General features: G+C 49.0%; 1 long non-coding RNA gene across 2 annotated transcripts in view; it reads left to right on the plus strand.

Annotated features, from left to right (window-relative positions):
• Positions 1-22,522, plus strand: part of LOC144314165 (uncharacterized) — a 33,598-nt gene extending 11,076 nt beyond the window's left edge. The window contains exons 4-5 of one of the 2 annotated variants that reach the window (XR_013379946.1): positions 20,764-20,876; positions 21,168-22,522. This is a non-coding gene — a long non-coding RNA (uncharacterized LOC144314165). Of the gene's footprint in view, positions 1-20,763 lie in introns of both variants that reach the window. The other variant, XR_013379945.1, reaches the window with a different exon arrangement.

The raw sequence follows: 22,522 nt of genomic DNA on the forward strand, positions 1-22,522 counted from the left end.
CCAGTCTGATGAGATGCTAGGCCCAGGGGCCCTCAGAGCTGCAGTTCAGCCCTTTTGTGGGTGGAGAAACTGAGACCTGGGGCCATCGTCATCACTCAGCTCCACATAGCTGATCACCTGGCAGGGCCACAGCCAGAGACCCCACTCCAAACACATTTCTTTGTTATGTTGAAATTACTTTTCTCCTCCGTAAATATGTCATGTAGTCAAGCATGCATGGAATTTTGTAAGAGGAAAAAAGACACACTTATTCATGACATGAATGACCTGATGAATGCCCAAGCAAACTTCCAGCGAGGTCCTCTGGGAGGCTTCTTCGGGGCAAAGCATTTGAGACGACCTAATAGAATTGGCCTTGACACCGGATTCTGAGGAGTGGGAAGGTTTTGGACAGTGGGTCTGACAGTGTCCTCCAGCTTCTCAGGGGCCTCAGTTTCCTCCAGAGCCTTATGGCTCCAGCCACCAACCCCTGTACTCAGAGAGCTGGAGGTGCCAGGGGACATGCGCAAGGTTTAAAAAATACCTGGCCTTTTCCCTCCCAATTTTTTATTTTTAAAAAATATTTTATTTATTTATTCACGAGAGACACAGAGAAAGAGGCAGAGACATAGGCAGAGGGAGAAGCAAGCTCTCCGTGGGGATCCTGATGCGGGACTCAATCCCAGGATTCCAGGATCATGCCCTGAGCCGAAGGCCGATGCTCAAACTGCCCGTCTCTCCCAATTTATTTATTTTTTAAAGATTCCATTTAATTATTCATGAGAGACACAGGGAGAAAGAGAGAGAGAGAGAGACAGAGACACAGGCAGAGGGAGAAGCAGGCTCCATGCAGGGAGCCCCATGCGGGACTCGATCCCGGTACTCCAGGATTAGGCCCTGGGCTTAAGGCAGGCGCTAAACCGCTGGGCCACCCAGGGATCCCCGTCTCTCCCAATTTAAAAGATAGTTTGATTCTGCCTTTATTAGGGGTCTGAGACAAAAATTTTTTAATTTAAAAAAATTTATTTTTCAAAATTTAAAAAAAATAAGTATGCTAGTGCTGGGTGAGGCAGGACAAGGGCCACCAGTACGGAGCCCAGACATGTGGAGAAAGACGGCCACCGGGGGCTGGGTGGGGGTTGAGGCTGGCACTGCTTCAGGCTGCCCATGCCTGCACCTTCCTGTCTTCACCGGTGTTTTATTCACCACTTCCTGTGCTTGACCAGTTAGACGTCTCGCTCATTACCCCTGGAGGAAGGGACGCTGGCATTTCCTGTAATCCAGGGAGAATGCAGTGCAATCTGTGATGTTGGGTGACCTGGGCTCTGGAGCCCATCACGGTGCCTCAGGTAGAGTCGAGTCCAGGCCTCAGATTCTCAGCGTAGGAGCAGTGGACCTTGTACCTCCTCTCTCTGCTCGTCGTTGTCTTCTCTGCTTATCCTCCTCCAAGCTGAGCCTCCTCCCCTAGTTCCCTTTCTTTAACTTAAAGGTCTGTCGACCTGTGTGCATCATAGTTGGCGCCTTCCCCACTTTCACCAGATGCACCAGGCTGGGGGGATATTACAGAGGTAGAGGGATGTCCTCCCAAGTGAGGTGGTGTTGGAAGGAGCAGCTCAAACCTCAGAGGACTTGTAAATGTTCCCAAATGGGGGTTTAGTTTCAGTGTCCCAGAATACTTGTAATCGCTCTATTGTTATGATACCTTATGGACAAACACGTTTATCTGCTTTTTCTAATTCTAATTCTCATCATAATGAGGCTTACGTTCAACCCGTCCACCCACAAGGAGACAAAAAGGTCACCCAAGGGAGTAGATGAACTGTCTGCCTTCCTGAGGCTCTCTATAGAACGTGGCATCTGGACCTTTTGTATTCAGGGTTTGACCAGGGGCTTTGCCACAGTCCAGGAGCTCTGGTTGTGAGCTAGTATGCCTTTCAGGAGGTGGGGGGAGTAAGGTCAGGCGCCTGGCCAGAGGATCTATGGTACAACTAGAGTTTTTTGTACTCTCAGTCTATTGATACGAAACGAGGCCTCTCTCTGCTCTTCCATTTGGGTGAATGGCGGTTGGTCTACAGATAGAGTCGGTGCCCAGTAATAGAAAATACTCCCAGTAAAGCAAAAATAGGCACACTATGTACCTTCCACCTGCTCTTTCCTCCTACCATGGCTGCAGAGTAGCGGGGGAGGAGTTTGGGCATTCATAGAATGGTCTTTCTAGTTAATTTTTCCTAAGGCTTGGAGAATATAGATCTTGTCAAAGAACACTCTCTTAAAAAAAAAATGAGTTTCTTTTTGGGAACATAACTAACCTAACACTGAATAATTCTGTGTTCCTGGGACTCTCTGAGCAACTCCATGCGCTGATCATTGAATTCCGATTCTGGAGCATGGATGCACTACACAGATTATTTTGGTCTCCCTCGAGGTCTTGTGCGTGTTCAAGTAAGCATTACCGTTGGGTAGACTTGCATATGTTAAAGATAAATCCTGAAGTCTCAGTGGTGTAACTCAGCACAGTGTTATTACTCACTCATATGAAGTTTATTCTAGACTAGATGGCCCTCCTTAATCTTGTAGCTCAACCATCTGGTACGTGTGGATTTCAAGGTCACTACTAAACGGGAAAAGGAGGATCGAAGAGGCACGCTGGTTCTATTGTTTCAGACCAGGAGTAATATAGCTCGTTAGCCAGAGCTAGTCCCGCGGCCCCACTATAACTTTGGGACGGGGGACTCGGAAATGTAGTGTGCACGTGGGACATTTAGTGAGCACACACCAACTTTCTCTGCCCCACCATTCTTATCCTAGAAAGTTTGTAACTTGGCAGGCAAAAGCAGTTCCTCTTGCTCTAAGTTTCCCAAATTTTGGAAATATCAGGGTGTCTTTTTACTGCTGTCCACTTCATGGTTTTCCTTCATGGTGACCTCAGTTCCTCCTGCAGGCCATATTGACGGACATGCTTGGCACCCATGGGCATACACTTGGCTAGTGGTTACTCCAGAGGGATTCTCATTCATTTTGTTTCCCATCCCTTGGGTTGTATGTTCACTGGCTGTGGAGGACTGTTGAGAAACTGTGTTCACAACAAACTCCCTTCCTGTATCTGTGCCTCTTGGCAAAATGACTTTGCAGTGTCTGCCATCCAGAGGTGCCACGCATTCCCCTACCCTTGAAGTGTGGCCGGCCTTGGGACTGGCTTTGAACCATAGGATGCAACGGAAGGGGCGTGTGCCCTCGAGAGGCTCTGCACACTGCAGCTCCCTGACCAGGTGGTCTGTGGATGATGGCCTAGTTGTCCCCTTTGCCTCAGGCAACATTGGGCCACTCCAGAAGCAGAGCTGCCCGGTCGGCTTGCAGCTGCCACAGGAAGGCGCTCAGCAGAACCAGCCTAAATCGCTGGCTGCAGACAAGTGAGTTTGAGGATGGTTCGCAGAAAAGCAGGGGCTGATGCATCAAGGGTCAGCGTGTGCCATAAGAATTGAGTCAAATATGGGACCATTGGATGGCTCAGTTGGTTAAGTGTCTGTCTCTTGGTTTCAATTGAGGTCATGATCTCAGGTTGTGAGATAAAACCCCATGTCCATTTAGTCAATTTAGTCAAATTTTACTTTAAAAGGATGAAACAGGGGAGTTTGGCGCCTGCCTTTGGCCCAGGGCGCAATCCTGGAGACCCAGGATCGAATCCCACGTCGGGCTCCCGGTGCATGGAACCTGCTTTTCCCTCTGCCTGTGTCTCTGCCTCTCTCTCTCTCTCTATCATTAAAAATAAATAAATAAATAAATAAAAATAAAAATAAAAGGATGAAACATGAGTGTGAAAATGAAGACATCTGTAGAAAATGGAGGGAAAGCCATTAAAATGCGATGGATTCGACCCTCCAATGGTTTCCTGTATACATATTTCTTTACATTTGTAGTCCACACTAACACGTTGAGGCTGGACACCACAGATGATTGAATTATGAGGGGATACTAAGGCTCGTGAATGAAAAGCCCTCGTAAATAATCCTGTGGCTCACAGAAGATTGACTTTCATTTGCCTGTTTGCTTTTCTCTGGAGTCATCCACGGTGAGCGTTCTAGGGAAGTCTTGTGTGCGGGTATTCGGGGGTCCAGGGTTTTTCTGTCATTTTGACCTCGTAACCTTAAGGTCTCTTGTTACCTGCAGGGCTGTAAGCCTGCTATGGGTTCTGGAATTGGAAAAGGGACAGGCGTAGAGGAGGCGTCCCCTTATCTTAAGCCCAGATGCCTCTGCAAACACTCTGTTGCAAACCCATCCCTTTTGCAAACACTCTTTTGACAAGGCCTCAGTCACGTGATCATACCTAACTGCAAGAGAGACTGGGAAATGTGTGCTTGGGGGCCAGAAACACTCTGAACTGCAATCTGTTCTTAGGGAGTGGGGGAGAATCAATTTGGGTGAAGAGCCAACAGTCTACCAGAGTGATGGGTCTTATTTATTTTTATTTTTTTGCAAGAAAGACCATGCGAAGTCTAAATTAATGGACCCGTACCCAGTGGGAAGGCCCTGATGAAGGGATGTGCGTGTCTGTAGTTTAAGTTAAAATAACGTGTTTATGGTACGATGTATCTGTTTTCCTGATGCACAGCCTTCATCCCTTAAAATTAATTGACTAACCAGACGTGAGGACTTTGCGTTCTTTCTTTTTCTCTAGTCTTCAATATCCCTCTGTAATAGTTTCCTTTTTGTTTTCACTTCTGGGGATCAAGAACCTGGCAGACTGTTTGAGTGCCCATATGTCATTTTGAAGTAACATATGTACTTCTTTTTTTAAGATTTTATTTATTTATTCATGAGAGTCAGGGAGAGGCAGAGACACAGGCAGAGGGAGAAGCAGGCTCCCTGTGGGGAGCCTGATGTGGGACTCGATCCCAGGACCCGGGGATCACGACCTGAGCCAAAGGGAGACTCTCAACCACTGAGCCATTCATATATATTTCTGAAGTGGCCTCCAGATTTTGAAACAAAATGTGGAGTTAGCTCAGTGCTTCAATTATAAGGTATACTAGGAAAAAAAGTGGTATCTGAATTTACCCCCTCTGCAGTCAGTGCCAAAAGAAGAAAAGGTTAAGATTAAAAAGATGATGAGAAGGTGCTCCCGTGTCCAGCTTTTCTCCCACACAAAGCTCGCCAAACAAGTTCAGATGACTCCATTTTTCTTGGGGCCTGAGGACCCAGGAGCTTGACCTCTGGGAACCCAGTGAACTGTTGCAGGTCCCTGTCAGAGAGGCTCTCGGGAGATGGTCCTAGCTGGTCCTCCTGCACCAGGAAGAGCCATTCTGAAAGAAGTGAGGAAGGGGATGATGGCCCTGGAGGTGAGTGCTTGCCATTTCAAGCTCCCAGAGTTTGAGGAGGCTGACCCTGCTCATCCCTGATCCCAGCAGACGTGGGCCCCAGGTGTGCCCTCCTCTGGGGCACCCTTGTTCTCTTCCACCTTGATGCTTCTTACCGAGTTCTTCGCCTCATCATCTCCCCTTCCCGCTCATCTCCCTTAGCTCACAGTGGTCGGCCTGACACTGGAAGAGGCCTTTGAGATAGAAGAAGGTGGGGCGCCTGGAGGGCTCGGTGGCTGAGCATCCACCTTCGGCCCAGGGTGTGACCCCGGGGTCCTGGGATCGAGTCCCATGTCGGGCTTCCCGCAGGGAGCCTGCCTCTCCCTCTGCCTGGGTCTCTCCTCCCTCTCTGTGTGTCTCTCATGAGTCAATAAATAAAATCCTAAAAAAAAAAAAAAAAAAAAAGAAAAGGAAAAAGGAAAGGAATAGAGGCACGTTGTCTGACTTGAGAGGGAGTCATGCTTTTCTTTGGTTGCCTGCCCGAGTTGTTGAAAACCTGGCTCCGCGGTGCTAACGTCCAGGTGTCTAAGTAGGTTCCCGGCGGCGGGACATCCGGGGCGTTTTCAGCCCAGCGGTGGGAGAGAGCCAGGTGTCGGCGTCCTGACATTGTCCCGAGTCTCTCCGAGTTGGTGGCACAGAGCGGACCTGGGACAGGCTGTGGGTCACGTGTTGGGTAAGGAGGCCCAAGCGGGGCCCGGTGCGGGCAGCCAGAGCATCCGAGGCGCTGGGTTTGGCCCTTGCAGGGCGCGGCTCGTGCTGGTCATTCCATTTGCCCCCTGCAGCCCCCTGAGGACCCTCCCCCCCCAGGACAGACCCCGAGGGACTGCCTTGATGTCCCCTTGTGTGCTGATGCTCAGTGGCTCCATTCATCCCCTGCGATCCGCCCCCCCCCCCAGGCAGACCCCGAGGGACTGCCCTGATGTCCCCCTGGGCTGAGCCTGAAGCCCGGTTCCCACCGAGTCCCGCCTGACACCCCGAGGGCCCTGCGGCCGCGTGCTCCCCAGAAAGCAAAGCCAGGGCCCCGCAGGATTCGGGGCGGCCGGGGGGCGGGGGGCTCAGTCCACCGGGCTCACTTTCCGAGGCCGCCTGATGGCATGTGCAGCAGCAGAAAGTCCTTCATCCTCCCTGGTAACGCGACGGGAGAGGATTACTGCTGTCTCGTAAAGTGAGGGACATGTACATCGTGGGAGACCTGAGCCTTGGGTCCGCATGGGCCCCTTGGCGTCTCTGCTCCGGGAGGAGATGTTTCCAAAGAAGTTTCTGCTCCGGCAACCGCTTCCTCGTGCAGGTGGTTCAGGCACCCCTTGGGTCCGCGTCGTCTCTGCCTTCCAGCCCACTCCGAATGTGTCACTTCTCAATCTCCACATAACCTTGAGCTTTAGGAATGGCAGTTGTTTTTCCCTGTTTTCCATTTCTGGAAACCTGTGTTCCAAGTCAGAAAGGAAGATGCTGTTCAGGTGCTCTGAATAGCAGAGCTATTATTTAATATTCTGTTTATTTATATGTCATTAATATTGAATCAATATTTATTAAAGCACCATCTGGCTTTGGTAAAGGGGTGCAAATGGAGGTGGACCCAGTCCCTGCAGCCACAAGCGCATGTTGATTGGGGGTACGTGTGTGAAGGTGAGGAGCACAGGACTGAGGGGGGCAGAAGAAAGACAGGGCTCTTCTGTGTTCTGTAGCGTTCTGCATTTTCACTTCTGGCACATTAAAGTTGCTGGTTCTTGGGGTGCCTGGGTGGCTCAGCCAGTTAAGTGTCTGACTCTTGATTTTGGCTCAGGTCATGACTTCAGAGTCATGAGATCGAGCCCCATATTGGGGCTCTGTGCTCAGAGCCTCCTCTTTTCCTACTCAAGCTCTCTTTCTCTCAAATAAGTAAATTTTTTTTTTTTAGATTTTTAGATTTTTATTCATCCATTCATGAGAGACACACACACACACACAGAGGCCGAGATATAGGCAGAGGGAGAAGCAGGCTCCCTGTGTGGAGCCTGATGTGGGACTCGATCCTGAGACTTGATCCTGGGACTCCGGGATCATACCCGGAGTGTCAAAGACAGACACTCAACCACTGAGCCACCCAGGTGTCCCAATAAAATCTGGAAGAAAAAAAAAAAAGTTGCTGATTTTCTTGCTGTCTTCCCCTGTGCACTGTGACCCCTGGAGGGTAGAACCTGACATGTATCCGGTGTTTTAACAATCGGGGACTGGATGAACGAATGAATGAGCATTCTCATCTCCAATTCAGGCTAGTAAATAAATAAATATCTCAACACCAACCTTCATCTTTCCCTTTAGAATGGAACAAATTTGGGAGAAAGGCCATTTGCATTGGTATGTATGTAAGTATGTATTTGTGATGAGAGAGAGAGAGAGAGAGAGAGAGAATGAGAATGTCAGGGGAGGGGCAGAAGGAGAGGGAGAGAATGCGAGAGAGTCTCAAGCACACTCTGCCCTGAACAAGGAGCCCGACGTGGGGCTTGCTGGTACCACCATGAGATCACAACCTGAGCACAAATTAAGAGTCAGATGCTTAACTGACTCAGGCGCCCCATTTGAGTTGATGTTCATATGCCTATAGTACCTTCATGTTATGCTCTGCCGAGGTTTCATCCCTGGCTCTCCCTGTGATTCTAACTTCATTGGCCTATAGTGAGCCTATGGAAATTTATTTTTAAAGGTCCCTAGGAGTTTCTACTGAGCAATCAGAGTTGAAGACAAGCATTCCACATATGGGAGGAATTGGTGCCCTACAACTGATGCAGCATGAGGATGGCTCTTGTCCTGCAAAATCTGAGCCTTGTGGGGGAACAATAGTGGCTCCCCAAATCATTTACCCAGAGACCAAAGACAAGGATGTGTTCTGGAAGTGAAAGAGGACAGACCTACTCTATTTTCCTTTTGCCTCAAAAGTTTTGTGTTCCTACTATATCCATATCATTTCCTGTTTCTTTAATGGTGTGAAAAACGGACTTGACTTTCCGCTTTATCTCATGTCCTTTAAAAGAACAAGAAGGATGTGTGCAGATGTCTCTGCCCCAGAGTTTTCTGGAAATAGGCGCATAATGTGCTTTTCCAGGGCCATTTGCAGAGAAATGGACCTTTAACAGACACTGAGCAGCATCCCCTATGCGAGTTTGGCTGATAGTTTTATACGCAGGAGTTTTGATTAATGGGTGTCTGGAACTGTGAAAGATTTTGCCCTCTTGTAGTTTAACAAGTTCATCTGCCTCTGGGTAGAGGATGCCGGCAAAGATCAGAGACTCCCAATGCGGAGACGGAGGTCTCGATTACACCCAGCCCTAGAGGCGATCTCTTGCACCCATTCCCCAAGCTTCTGTTGTCACGGGGTGACCCGGCCAGGACCAGGTGACACGTGCCCATGCAGCCTACAGATCTCGAATCTTTTACACTGGGCAGAAAGTGTGCTTGTCTGTGCTCTGAAGGGCCACCCTCTCTCTGTCTTCTGAGGCTGTGCACTGAACAGAAATCCTTGAAAAAATCTCCTGGAACGAAGACAGTCGGCGCCCACTGCTTGGAAGACAGGCGGCCAGCTCGGCCTGCATCCCGGGGTCAGTCAGTAACTGCTCAGAGCGCTTCCGGAGGCCTTGGTGAAGCTGAAGGCTCGGGGTCACAGTGGGCTTTCTGGGGTTCCCTGGGACCTGCCTCCAGGGTACCACATGAGTACCCCTGCCCACACATGACAGTGAGCGTTTCTGTCTAATGGACGCCCCACGGCTTAATGGTCTTCACCAGCCAGCATTTCTCTAGCCCAGGAGTCTGTGCCTGACTGGGGGCTCCTCTGGCCTGCAGCTTCCCCTGACCTCGCCTGGGCCCAGGCCTGTGCCCGCTGGCGGCTGGCCTGGTCGGAGTCTGCTAAGCGCAGTACCACAGGGGCCATGGGCCACGGGTCCCCCGGTGTCCAGCAAGTGCGCCCGGGCATCCTCACCTGCCGATGTCACCGGGCTCCCAGGAGCAGCAAGGGAGGGAGTCCCAACGTGCCCACGCTTTTCAAGCCTCGGCCTCCGTTTGCTAACACGCCGTCAGCCACAGCAGGCCCTGCAGCCAAACCCGACGGCGGGGAGACGTGGATCCCACCTCTTGGGGGGGGGCTGTGGGAAGAGCATGCGGAGACTTCTAGGATCTTCCACACCCCAGATCTGTGTGCGGCTCCTTCCAGCGCATCGTCCAGGTCCTCGCTCCTCAGAGTGCCGCCCTGAAACTTCTTGCCTCCTGTCATCGCTTCCACCCTGTGACCCAGTTCCATGCTCATCGTGGTCCTTTCTACATCCCGAAATTACTTACTTATAGAGTAAAGTAAAACAAGGAAATAAGATAAAAAATATTTAGAGAGAAGTAAGCAAAAAATAATGTTTCTCCAGTATGCCTGGATTGCTCAGTGGTTAGGCTCTGCTTTCATCTCAGGGCATGATCCTGGGGTCCCGGGATCGAATCCCACATCGGGCTCCCTGCGTGGAGCCTGTCTCTCCCTCTGCCTGTGTCTCTGCCTCTCTCTCTCCCTCTCTCTGTGTGTCTCATGAATAAATAAATAAAATCTTTAAAAAAAAAATACTGTTTCTCCAACCACAAAGCAAGCTCTCGAGGGCAGTCACTTAGCTTCAGCACCCAGAGAAGTGCGTGGATTGGGTGTCCATGAACGTCTGATAGCTGAATGACTTCCGTACAGTGTTTTCAGTCACCTTTGTGGGAACAGACAAGCAGAACCATGAAGACACAAACCCGCCTCCTGCCCTGAGACGGAAAGGCAGGAGGGTTTGGGGTTGGAGGTCTGGGGCAGAGGCAAAAACCAGGGCCACTGAGTCATTTATATTTTTCTGCCAGATGGTAGAGACGTCCAGATTGTGACCGTGTCTTTTCTTTCAACTGAGGAACAATTTGACCTGTCAGGATTTAGCTGATGATTACAGGATTCAATGGCGTCGTTGTCATGAAAGTACCCTTTTATTTCCCCTGGGGGGAGAGTGCACTACATTTTTGGGATTTGGAGGCTTAGAAAAAAATAGCAACTGGATTTGTCATTGTTTTCTCTTTACAGTGTCACTTAGCCTTTCCATACATCACCCCAACCTTGCTTCAAAGCCCTGGGAGTGATGCCATGAGGCTGTTTTCCTCTCCTTTCATCTCCTTTTTGTTTTTGTTTCTATTTTGCTGCAAGTTTCCCAGTTGAGGACTTGAGGGACACCTGGGTATATAAGGCAGGGTTTAACGGTGACCTCCTCCATGCAAACCTCACTCCTGGTAGCAAAATCTCCATTAGAGTTGCACCAGGGAAGCAGAAGCATGTGTAGGAGATCTATCCATCTATATATCTGCTTATCTTATTGTTATTTTTAAAGATTTTATCTATTTATTTGATAGAGTGAGAGAGAGCACAAGCAAGGGGAGTGGCAGGCAGAGGCAGAGGGAGAAGCAGGCTCCCCACAGAGCAAGACCCTGGGATCATCACCTGAGCTGAAGGCAGACGCTCAACCAACTGAGCCACCCAGGTGCCTCAATATATCCGTTTATTTCTGCATCTGTATCTTATATTCATCTCTATCCGTATCTGTTTCCCTATCAATTAGCTATTTATCCATCTATTTATCTATTTATTACAAGGAATTAGCCGATGTAATAGGAGCTGGGAGTGTGCAATCTGTCGGGCAGGACCCCAGGGTTGGAAGATCACGGACAAGCTGGAATCCGTGGCCTGGCCGGGGCTCCTCGGCGTGGAAAGCCGCCTTCTCTTCTTGTGAAAGCCTTAGTCCTGCTTTGAGGGCCTTTCAACTGATGAGTCAGGCCCACTCAGATTCTTCAGGATAATCTTCCTTACTGAAGGTCTGATGGTCTCTAAGACTTCAGTTCCACCTGCAGAATGCTTTCACAGCACCCCCTAGATTAATGTTTGATGGGATAAGTGGGATTGTAACCCAGCCAGGTTGACACATCAAAAAAGCCATAACACTGGACTTGGATTATTTCCGTTCTTTTTGAGATTTTGATGAAATATGGGAATGCTGTGTGTGGAGGCCTCAGTGGGCAGGAAGGGCCCCCGTATCTGGAGAGGTGAGAGGTGAAAGACACGGAAGATTGAATAGGGTGTCAACACCTGGCAGTTTGGTGGAGAGCTGGCCCAACTGATCCACAACACAGAAGTTTCAGGTAGTTTTGCTGATGCGCATTTTTTCCCCATCCTTCTTTAGAAAACAGTTATAATAATATGTATGGCCAGTCAAGTCTATGTTTGTTTTTTTTTAAGATTTTATTTTTAAGTAATCTCTACGCCCAACCTGGGATTGAACTCACAACCGCAAGATGAAGAGTTGCATGCTCTACCGACTGAGCCAGTCACGTGCCCCAAGTCTATGTTATTACCATGAGTTTGTTATTACCAGGTTTATTCAAATTTCAAAAGGGAAATTGATCGTGAGCACAGCTTTTCTTTCTCAGCCTGTTGCTCCCAGAAATAAGTGTAAATAAATGCTGGAATGGCACTTTTTTGGCAAAGCCGTCCCAGGACTTCCTCAGGGGACAGGAAGAGGGTTGAAGTTCTAAAAAGGAACCTTTGAGCAAAAAAAGCATCCAGCTGTTCTGGGCGGGGCCACCAACCCTCACAGAGGGAGGTTCTGCGTTGGTAGCAGAGCGTGTGCTCTTTGGAGCGCGTGGTACAAGATAACCATTGGGAAGTGCGCTTTAAACCACACGGCTCTGTATCCACATCCACCTGCACTCACGTCATTTTTTATTTTTTTTATTTTATTTTTTTTTTTTTTGCAGTCACGTCATTGCATGAAAGTCCTTTGGAAGATTATGGGAAGTTTTTTTTTTTAGAGTCAATTATGAAAACACTCAAAAAAATATCTAAAAGGTGAAGGAGTTGGAAAGGGCTTCAGTTCTTAATTGAAAACTAAATTGTGGCAAGCTCTTCAGGATAAGAAAGAATGATGAGGAGCCCCTGAAATTCTCTCGAGAGTAGGATAGGTCAGCTGATGTGGGGCTTTTATTAGGAGGCGTTTCCGAGGTTGTCGTCTCACATTTTGGAGGCCACTCACGCTGAAGCACTACACAAAGGCTTAATGAAGTTATATTTCATTTGTTTAAACTGCCATTATTCAGGAGCCTAAGCTGAGCAACTAGGCCAAGTCTATGCTGTCTTCCAGGCCCAGCGTTTTGACACTAAAAGTGGTCCAAGGGGATCCTTGCCTCCGAAAGAAGTCTTCCCTGGTCTCTCTAAGAGTCCTGATGTCTGTTTCCGTGCCTATGCTGCTTCCCTCACCAGAGGGGAGCAGAGGTGGCTGCCCTCCTCCTTCCAGAAGCTGTAGGCCTTGAGGATGGAGGTCCACTGGAGGAGTGGTCAGGGGAGCTCCTGCTGCTTAATTCCTTTTACTAACAGAGAATGCACACAGGGGGGCCCTCTTCCCTCCAGGTGGCTTTGGTGTCTTGTCTCCAAATGTCTTATGTTCATAAAGCTCTTGGCATCATGGGTCTCTTTTAGCATGTGGTGTCATGGGAAGATGTAGAGGTTGACCCACTTGTTCACCAGTGTCCTGGACAGTGTCACCTCTGCCTTACTAGTCCCGGTGTCTGGAGAGAGGAGGCTGTGCTGCTGCTTTTCTCCCCAGGTGGCTCTGACACTCAGAGATGCGCAACTACTATGTCCCAATGCATCAGATTGGAAAGGCAGCCTGTGGACCTCAGACCATTGTGCTAATGGGGCCCAGTACCTAAAACTAGAATCAGGGATTCTCCGCAACCTAGAACGGGAAGCGCCTTAAAGGTCATCGAGTCCAGTTTCCCCCATGCCCGTGAGCAGACAGAGAGGTAAAGTGATGCATGGGGGCTGCCCAGCCGGTAGGGAACAGAGTAAGGGCAAGAATCTGGGTTTCATCCCGCCCCCCCAATTCTGGGGTTCTCAGTCATGGTGCAGCCAATGCTGCATTATGTGTGTTCACTCTCCATTGTTGTGAATGTGTTTATGACACAGAATCGTTATGGTGGGTTTCTTTCTATTTCTTATTCCTCCCTGAGGCCTGTGATACAGACATGTTTCCAGCCGTTGAAGTTATTTGCTTCTTACCCAGGGGGGCTGCTATAGAAACCACTAAATCTGTAGCTTTAAGGCTGATGCTGAGCCAGGAGATTACTTTTTTGGTGAATCCAATGACTGCATCCATTCCTTGGGTTCAGGGCTAACTTGGAGTGATGATGACCATGGGAATGATGGTCTGGTGAGGTGTCCAGGGGGACTCTAGGTTCCGCTAGTCTCACAGCGTGACAGTAAGATGCTCTCTCTTGGGGCACCTGGGTGGCTCGTGGTTGAGCATCTGCCTTTGGCTCAGGTTGTGATCCCAGGGTCCTGGGGTTGAGTCCTGCATCGGGCTCTTGGTGGGGAGCCTGCTTCTCCCTCTGCCTATGTCTCTGCCTCTCATGAATAAATAAATAAATAATTTTTTAAAAGAAGAAGCTCTTTCTTGCTTGTGCTTGAGACAGTCATGTCCAGTATTACTGTGTTCTGTTTAGTCAGCACGCCAGACTAGACCAGCTGCTATTAAGGGGAGCCTGTCAAACTCTCCAATTATACATTCTAACCTACATGGTACTCTTACTGGTCAGTTAGTCTCAGCCGCATAAGATAACAATTTATTTCCACCTTGCAGAGACTGAAATCCAGTCAAAGAAATTCAGTGGCCTAACAGATTTATTCCTTTTATAGGTAATGCAGACAATGCTGGTACTATTGCTCAGGATTTATGTAGTGCTTTCCTTCCAAAGAGCCCTAAGGGCTTTTAAATTAACCCGTTCATCTTCAGACACCCCTAGAGAGGGATTATTGTCAACAGAGTGCTTTCCGGCAGGAGCAAGTGAAACACAGAGATATTGTCTGAAGTCGCTGGAGGTCAACCCCAGATCTGGGATGAGTTTCCAGAAGTCTGCGTCTCAGGCCAGTCTACACTTTGTCAGCTGCAGATGACTTCAAGGTGTCTCCACCTTGGGTGGGGTTGGCAAATAGGAGACCCTGGGTGTGCCAGGCCTTTGCTGACTGACCATGGTATTCCTTCCCACTAAGGCAGTCTGTAGCCTCAGAATCCTCCCCGGAAGTGCTCTCCATGTCCTGATTTCTGTCAGTGTTTGCAGCAGACAGGATTGCCATTTATGATTCAGAGCCTGGGTTAAAATGCTAGCCGGGCTCGTCTTGCACCTGAAGTGCCAGCATCAAAATTTCAGTGTGGCTCTTGAAAGGTGACATCACTGTCACCTGAAACCCTGCTGGAAACTGACTGGGAAAGCGAAGGATATGGGACAGATGGGCAGAGGAACCAGGGATCCCTAATGAGCAGGACTCGGTAGCTCCTGTGAAATGGGTGAGCTCAGGATTGAAGTGAGAGTGCCCAGTGGGTCAGGTCAGCTCAGACCTGTTTTATCGCTCTTGTCAAACACTTCCGGTTGCGTGTGAGGGTCAGGTCCCTTGTATCTGCTTTCACTGTCACTGTTGGCCTGAAGTGTGCAAAATCAATAAAAGCAAAGGTTCCTTTCTTTCTTTTCTTTCTTTCTCTTTCTTTCTTTCTTTCTTTCTTTCTTTCTTTCTTTCTTTTTCTTTTCTTTTCTTTTCTTTTCTTCTTTCTTTTCTTTTCTTTCTTCTTTCTTTCTCTTTTCTTTCTTTCCCAGCCTGGGGACCTCAGAGGGCCAAGAATGAGTGGAAAATCCAGGAAGAGTAACCACCCCATGTGTGCCTCAGGAAGGGAAGGAGGGAGTTTGCTGCTTTCAGGAAGAGGAGAGCAACCAAGATTTGCTCAACTCAAGGATATAATTAGCTGTCGAGTTTTCTTGAGAGAGGCAAGCTCCCCTTCAACGGATTTTATATTCCTGAATTTAGAAGACGGCAGAAGAAAATCAAGATCATTTGAAAAGGGCTAATTATAACAGCTTCACCTTTGAATTGACACTAAGTGGGTGGCGGAGGCAGAGGCACCCTCATAACTTCAATATTTTCGGGTCTGTAATATGGCAAAAGGGGAACAAACATATTTTTAGCACTTAGCTTGTTGACAGCCACTGATTTTAAAATAAGTACAGATTGCAAATGCCACTGGTCTCTTGATGTCTCCCATGAGAGCTTTTCAAGTCTTAAAATCGCCCTTGGCTTTTCCTCAGGGCCTCTCTGTGAGACGCTGTAAAGGAGATGAAGCTTCCCGTCTTGATAGGCTAAGCCTTGCAACAGTCTGTGAGTCCCAGGTCATCCCTTTTCTCCCTCTGCCCCCTGATCTCCGGAGAGGTGGCCCAGCAGGGACCCACCCTCACCTCACGGCTCCTCTGGGCTCCCAGCTAGTCTCTCTCCCAGTCATTCTCTCTCCAGCCCCCTCTGTCGACACTAGCTGCCTGACACCCAGGTTCCATTTTCTTGGGTTCTTGGCATATCTGCGTCCCCACAGATGGCTTGCTGTCTTATACCTTTCTAGAGCCTGGCTACCTGTCAACATCAGGCTTGTGGACACATACAGGTGAGAAGTTTCTGCCCTACAGAGCTTTAAGCAAGGGTATCTTGGAGACTTGTCCAAATTTTGGTATTTATCCTCCTCCTTCACCAGCACTGGGCTGGTCCTTCTTGCTTCTCTCAATCCAAACTACAACTCACCACATCCAAGACAAAAGGACCCATAATAAATATACGGATACCCCAGAGATATTGTGGAGTTGGTTCCCAGCCACTGCAATAAAGCAAATATTGCAATAATGTGAATCAAATGAAATTTTTTTTTTGCTTCCCAGGGAATATAAAAATTATGTTTTTTATAATAACATAATATGCTATTATAAACAACCCTCTGGTTGTCTATTAAGTGTACAGCACCATTATGTGTGAAAGCCAGTGTGCATACCTTGATTAAAAAATACTTGAGGGATGCCTGGGTGGCTCAACAGTTAAAGCATCTGCCTTCAGCACAGGGTGTGATACTGGAATCCTGGGATCGAGTCCCACGTCGGCCTCCCTGCATGGAGCCTGCTTCTCCCTCTGCCTGTGTCTCTGCCTCTCTCTCTATGTCTCTCATGAATAAATAAAGTCTTTAAAAAAATAAAAAATACTTGAGTGCTCAAAAAATGCGCACCGTCATCTGGGCTCTTGGTGAGTCATGATCGCTGATCCACAGATAACAAATATAATAACAACAAAGTTGGAAATATTGTGAGAATTATCACATGTGACACAGAGACATGAAGTGAGCAAATGCCCTTGGAAGCATGGCGTGATAGATCTGCTTGAGGCAGGGTTGCCACAAGCCTTCACTTTGTGAAAAACACAGGCTCTTTGAAGCGTGGTAAAGCACAACGAGAGGCATGCCTGTACCGCCTTGTCTGTGCTTAAGTAATGATGAAGGTTGGAGGCCATCACCTGCTGGCCCTTCCCCCCTTTTATTTCGTGGTAGGTAATTAGATGTGGTTCTGCTCAAAACAGGTGCTCATTGAGTGTCTTCTGCAGTTAGACTTCATGACTACTATTGGTGATTTATCATGTCTCCAGCTCTTCTCATCCCAGAAGAGAAATCCCATAGTTCATTCTTTGCTCTGTGAGGTCCTTAAATACTCCTGGAGTGGAAATGGGTGAGAATTTCTGTAAGCTGGCTCTGGTGCAATCTCCTTTCTCTCGTGTTTACTTAGGAGCTTCCAAATGGAGATTTTCTTGGAGGAAACTGTTATGGGATGCTTGGATAAACCTTTAAAATAGCTATAGCAAGTAAAGGGTTCCAATGTCACTTGTCACTGTGTATCGTAGAAGGCAAAGCTTTTGTCTAGAAGTCAGGAGACTTCTTTCTTGAAGTCCTGAATCACCCACTGTTTGGCTGTGTGATGTTAAGAAAGTCACTTAACCACCCTGTTTCAGGTTGTTCGTTAGGTGTTAACCCCTAAACCCATTGGCTAATTTCTGTACCGCTCTGGAAGGCTGAATAATGTTCCCTCAGGAGACATTCCAATCCTTTGAACCTGTGAATGATGCCTCGCCCGGTCAAAGGGTGTGACTATTACCTTAAGTGGCAAGAGCTGTGATTTGGTTAAGGATTTGAGATGGGGACGTTTTCTTGGATAATCAGGGTGGGCCCAAAATGTCATCACATGCATCCTTATAAGAGAGAGTCAGAGGGAGATTTTATTACACAGGAGAGAAGAGGGCACGTGACCAGGAAGGCAGAGACAGTGGTGATGCCACCACAAAACGAGGCATGCTAACGGTCGCCAGGGGCTGGAAGAGGCAGGAATGGGATCTCCCCTAGATCCCCTGGGGCTGGGGTGCGGCCTTGCCGACCCCTCGATTTCAGCTCAGTGAAACAGATTTTGGATTTCTGACCTCCACAACTGTGAGGGAATACATTTCGGTTATCTCCCCCTGCTGGGTGCTTGTGGTGGGCTGCTCCTCCACCCCTCCCCAGCCTTCTACTTTCCCCTCTCCTCCACCTTGCTCCCCTGAACTGCTGACCCTCGGGGGCGGTAGCAGACGATGGGAGAAAAGAAGAGGTCAGGAAAGCTCACGCTTGACCAGCGCTGTCAGGAGCTGACAAGTGGGCAAGGGGGACTCTCTCCTTAGCTCTGCTTTTAGGCTTTTCAGGGACCTGCACTTGCCCACCTGCCTCTGCGGGCCATCTCTCACCTGCGGTTCCTCTCAGCGAGAAATGTCTCTTAGGCGATGTCCTCGTTGCGGTTGGTTGCGTCCTCTTGCTCAGCCTGAGGTGTCTTTCTGCTCAGGACTGTTTGTGCCTCTAGGCAGCCATCTTGGAGAGAACGTAAGAGCCTTCCCCTGGCTCACTCAACATGAGTCCAAAAGAATGTGTTCAGCTGTGCAGTAGCCTAACACCCTGACCCTTTGCCGTGGAAGCAGTCACCCAGAGTTTTCCATATGGGAGTCATCATGTCCCCTCAACCAGAAGACCCGTATCAGACTCTCCATGTGGTCTTGTTGTGGCCTCTTTCCTGAGGCTTGAAGTCAGAGACCCCTGAAGTGGTATCTGGACTCAGCTCAGCACTAAGTGTCTTGTAAACGTTTCCCCTAATTCTAACACGCATCTTTTTATATGCAAGGAGGCTGGCTGTGAGACCGAAGAGGGGCTCAAGGGTAAGAGGCACAAAAACGGATTTTGATCTCTGCTAATATAAAGCCTACACCATGATGGTCTCACGCCCACTTTGGAATGTGGCATTCTTAGTTCTGGTGCCTCAGCAATAACTACCATTCCACATCTCTACATCTCTGTTTACCCGAAGGGCCGAGTCCTGGGGCCATTACTCAACCGCCAGGGTAGTTCTGGCCTAGTCCTCCTGCGTTCTCAGAAACCTAGCATTCGCTGAAAGCTTGCCTTAGTAAAATGGCCAACCCTTTGATTAGGATTTGATTCCAGTTCCTGCTCCCTGGATGTATTATTCAGCACATGGCTGAAACTCCATGAATAGGAAATAATAGTAGCTCATAAAACGAGAGGGTGTACTGAGGAAGATGGAAGAGCTACAAGTTTAAAAGCTCCTAGCTGCTGCTGCTGGTGTGTGGACCAGCTTGGTGAGTAGCATGTGCCAGGAGTCTCTTCGAATTGTTGTGCTAAAAACTACTCACCTTGGTCTTCCAGGGGAATTTTTTTCCTAACAGAAATACATATATGTGTATTTTAAGATTTTATTTATTCACGAGAGACACACAGAGAGGGGCAGAGACACAGAGAGAGGGAGAAGCAGGCTCCATGCAGGGAGCCCGATGCGGGACTCGATCCCAGGACCCGAGGATCATGACCTGAGCTGAAGGCAGATGCTCAACCACTGAGCCACGCCAGTGCCTGTAATATATATATTTGATTAGAGTGCAGGTCAAATGGCACTTTGAATTTGCTTTAAAATGTAATTTTGCCAAATGAATCAGTCCACCCACACTACCTGGACTTTGAAGAATTCATTCAAGAGCTGAAGCCCTCGTGTGGTGGGCCCCTTTCACGGTAGCACAGGGAGTAGAAAAGGCATGGGTTTGGGGTCATACAGACGGAGCTCAAATCTCTGCCGACTCTCCCTGGACATGTAACACTAAGTTGAATACACCTTGTGAGCTTTAATTTTCCATGTGGAAAGTGAGGATCGTATCTTTTCAATATGTAAAATGGGATTTTGAGAAAATTAAGCAAAATCATGTATCTGAAGCAACTGGCCCAGTGACCAGTGTGGGGTAGGTCCTCATTTGATTGAAGTCATCCTCACGATGGCATGCCATCCACTGTGACAGGCAGTGCCGCTACGGAGGTAAGACTCAGAGTCTGCTGGAGATGAGACAAATAACCCAGAAATGACAGCAGGCCCCATGGGTCCCTGAGGAACCCGCCCCCAGCACAGAGGAGCCCCGTGGCCCAGAGACAGGGGATGCCCTGCTTTCTTGGGTGCGCTCTCAATGTCTGACGGGAGAGGTCTCTTGATCTCCAGCCTCCATGAGTGGAAATCTCAGCAGACCTTTCTCCAAAAAGGTGTGACTTGACTCTCTTTCTTCCCTCATGGGCTAAAACTGAGAGACCAGATAAATCTATTTTGGTTTTGCAGACAGGTATCATTTAGAGAAGGGCTCAAAATGCCTTTGGAGCACTTGGTCATTGTTTCGGGAGTAAGAAACTACAGACCGATGCCATCATCCTTGTGGGGGGTGGGGGGAAGGGGAAAAGGTAAGAAACTCTACTGCCCCAGAAGGGAATAGGGATCAGAGGGCTGGTTCTTCTGAAATTCCTTTCAAGGAAACAGCTTTGATCCCTGTTTTTTCCTCCCACTCCAATGTGGCTTGGTGCCCAGAGCTTCAAAACTCGAACCCCGACTCTAGCTCAGAGGTTATAGGATCAGAGACAAATGCCTTTAGAAATCCTTCTGTTGGGGTGCCTGGGGGGCTCAGCGGGTGAGCGCCTGCCTTTGGCCCAGGGCGTGACCCCGGGGACCCAGGATCGAGTCCTGCGTCGGGCTCCCTGTGAGGAGCCTGCTTCTTCTCCCTCTGCCTGTGTCTCTGCCTCTCTCTGTGTCTCTCATGAATAAATCAATAAAATCTTAAAAAAAAAAAAAAGAAATCCTTCTGTTATTGGAAGGAGTTACATTCTCCCTTCGTCAGGCAATATGAGAACTAGGAGACCCAGCCCGCGCCGGGGGCTGCCGCCTGCCCGCCAGAGGATGCGTTTCCGGCCTCGGCCTGCGCCCTGCTACAGCTGCTGTCCATGTGTCCTGTCCGGGGAGAGCCCCCGGGCCCCCCCGGTGACACATGTTGCCTCCGCTCTGCTTCTTGGCTCTGGAGGGCTGATGCATCCCAACAGCTCGGATGTCAGCTCGCTCTTGCGAGATCCACGCGTCTCTCTCTCTACGGGCTTCCACAGCCCTTGCTCACGCCTTTTCCACACGTTTCAAAATGATTTTTTTTTTATGTCTCCCGTTTCAGACCCTTCAGACCTGGGGCTGTGTCCCTGGAAGTCCCAGCGAGTGATTACTGATTCAAAGCATCACCAAGAGCGGGCTGGCACTGGCCCCCTTTCCTTGACTTCTATTATAAAGGTTTGGCCTAGGGGCACATGGGGGGCTCAGTCGGTTAAGCATCTGCCTTTGGCTCAGGTCATGATTCCTGGGTCCTGGGATCGAGTCCTGCACTGGGCTCCCTGCTCAGCAGGGAGTCTGCTTCTCTCTCTGTGTGTGTGTGCTCTTTCTCTCTGTCTCTCACTCTCAAGTAAATCTTAAAGGTTTTTGTCTAATTTGACCGCTTGGGGTAAATCGGGCCTCACAGGGATGTTTTAATGATAGGCGCAAGTATGTATATATGATTAATATCTTCTGAGTCTTATTTTGCAGGTAAACTACTGATTGGGAAACGGGTGCTGTTCTACTCTAAGGCTTAGGAAGGCCTTGGAATGAATTCATCGACATGTGTCGATGACTACTCAAGGCTAGCTTTGAACTTTGGAGCATCAGAAAGAACTCCGAGAAAACTCAGGTCTCCTCAAAGAATTCAGTCCCATCTGGAGATCATGTGAACTGATTAAGGGCTGAATTGGGGGTAAAGAGATATATCACGCGCACACAGTAGGTGATCAATAAAGCCTGGCTTGCTGAGACCTATGTGAAATGGGAAGAAGACAACGGAGGAGAGATGGCTATCTCCACGTCTGAAATGACTCCAGCCCTCTTGAGGTCCAGCCTCCAGCTTCCTACAAAGTGAAAACAAGGTTCTGCCAATTTTGAGTCTCAGGGGACAATTTCAGAAAAATTTCAGAGAATTGCCGTAGTCTCTCTCAGTCGTCTAGCATGGAAAGGCATTTCTCACTTTTTTGGAAGGAGACTTAAATTTCTATAGAATCTCTTCTCTGAGGAGCTCACATACCAAGCTGTACATATGTCCCAGGGATGTGATTTGATTTACGTATTTTAGATTTGTCATTCTCCTGAAAACACATGGGGGACCGATATTTTGTCCCTAGAGGACTTCATTAACATGGCAGGGGGTGTTACCTCATGAGGCTGGGATTTGACTCAGCCCCACGAAAAGCTTAGGAAGTGGGTCTTAGGACAAAGGGTGTAGACAGTTGGCATGAAGAGGTTGGAGAAAGCCTCACCTTCCATCAGATGTCCATGGGCTGAAGGTGTGGGCCAGGGGACGAGCTAGAGCTTGGGGCACTGCAGACAAAGATGTTCATTTATGTTTGTATCCCGTTGTTATTAAGCTCTGTTCTGTGTTAGGGCCTATACACTAAGCAGCCCGGCAGGGGAGACAGACACAGAAATGAAAGGTTGGGAGGCTTTGCATAGCCACAGGCTAACTAGAAAGCCTGTGTTGAATGAACCCCACGGGGGGGGGGGGGCTTCAGAACTGTGCCTCTGAACAGGTTAAGGGGAGCTCCAGGGGAAGCCAAGTCAGCAGCACAGCCCCAAAGGGCAGATCCTGGTTACTCGGTTCATGGCCTCCATACCGAGACCTCAGGCTCTGATCTGTGGGCCCCCTCCCTCCCCTCAGCATTCTGAAGTGGGGGGCCAGGTCCCAGGATGTTCACTAGTTCATGGGCATGGGCGGAGGGCAAGACCTCCTTTGCTCCTTCTCCTGGGGATAGTCAAGCATAGTTTCTCTCACTTTCGGGCGCGGCTGGGTGTGGGGCCGGGATGGGCCTGCACGTGTTCCCGGGCCCAGAAGGCATGGCAGGCTCCAGCGCAGG

The sequence above is a fragment of the Canis aureus genome, chromosome 5, assembly GCF_053574225.1.
Source record: "Canis aureus isolate CA01 chromosome 5, VMU_Caureus_v.1.0, whole genome shotgun sequence".
Classification (NCBI taxonomy): domain Eukaryota; kingdom Metazoa; phylum Chordata; class Mammalia; order Carnivora; family Canidae; genus Canis; species Canis aureus.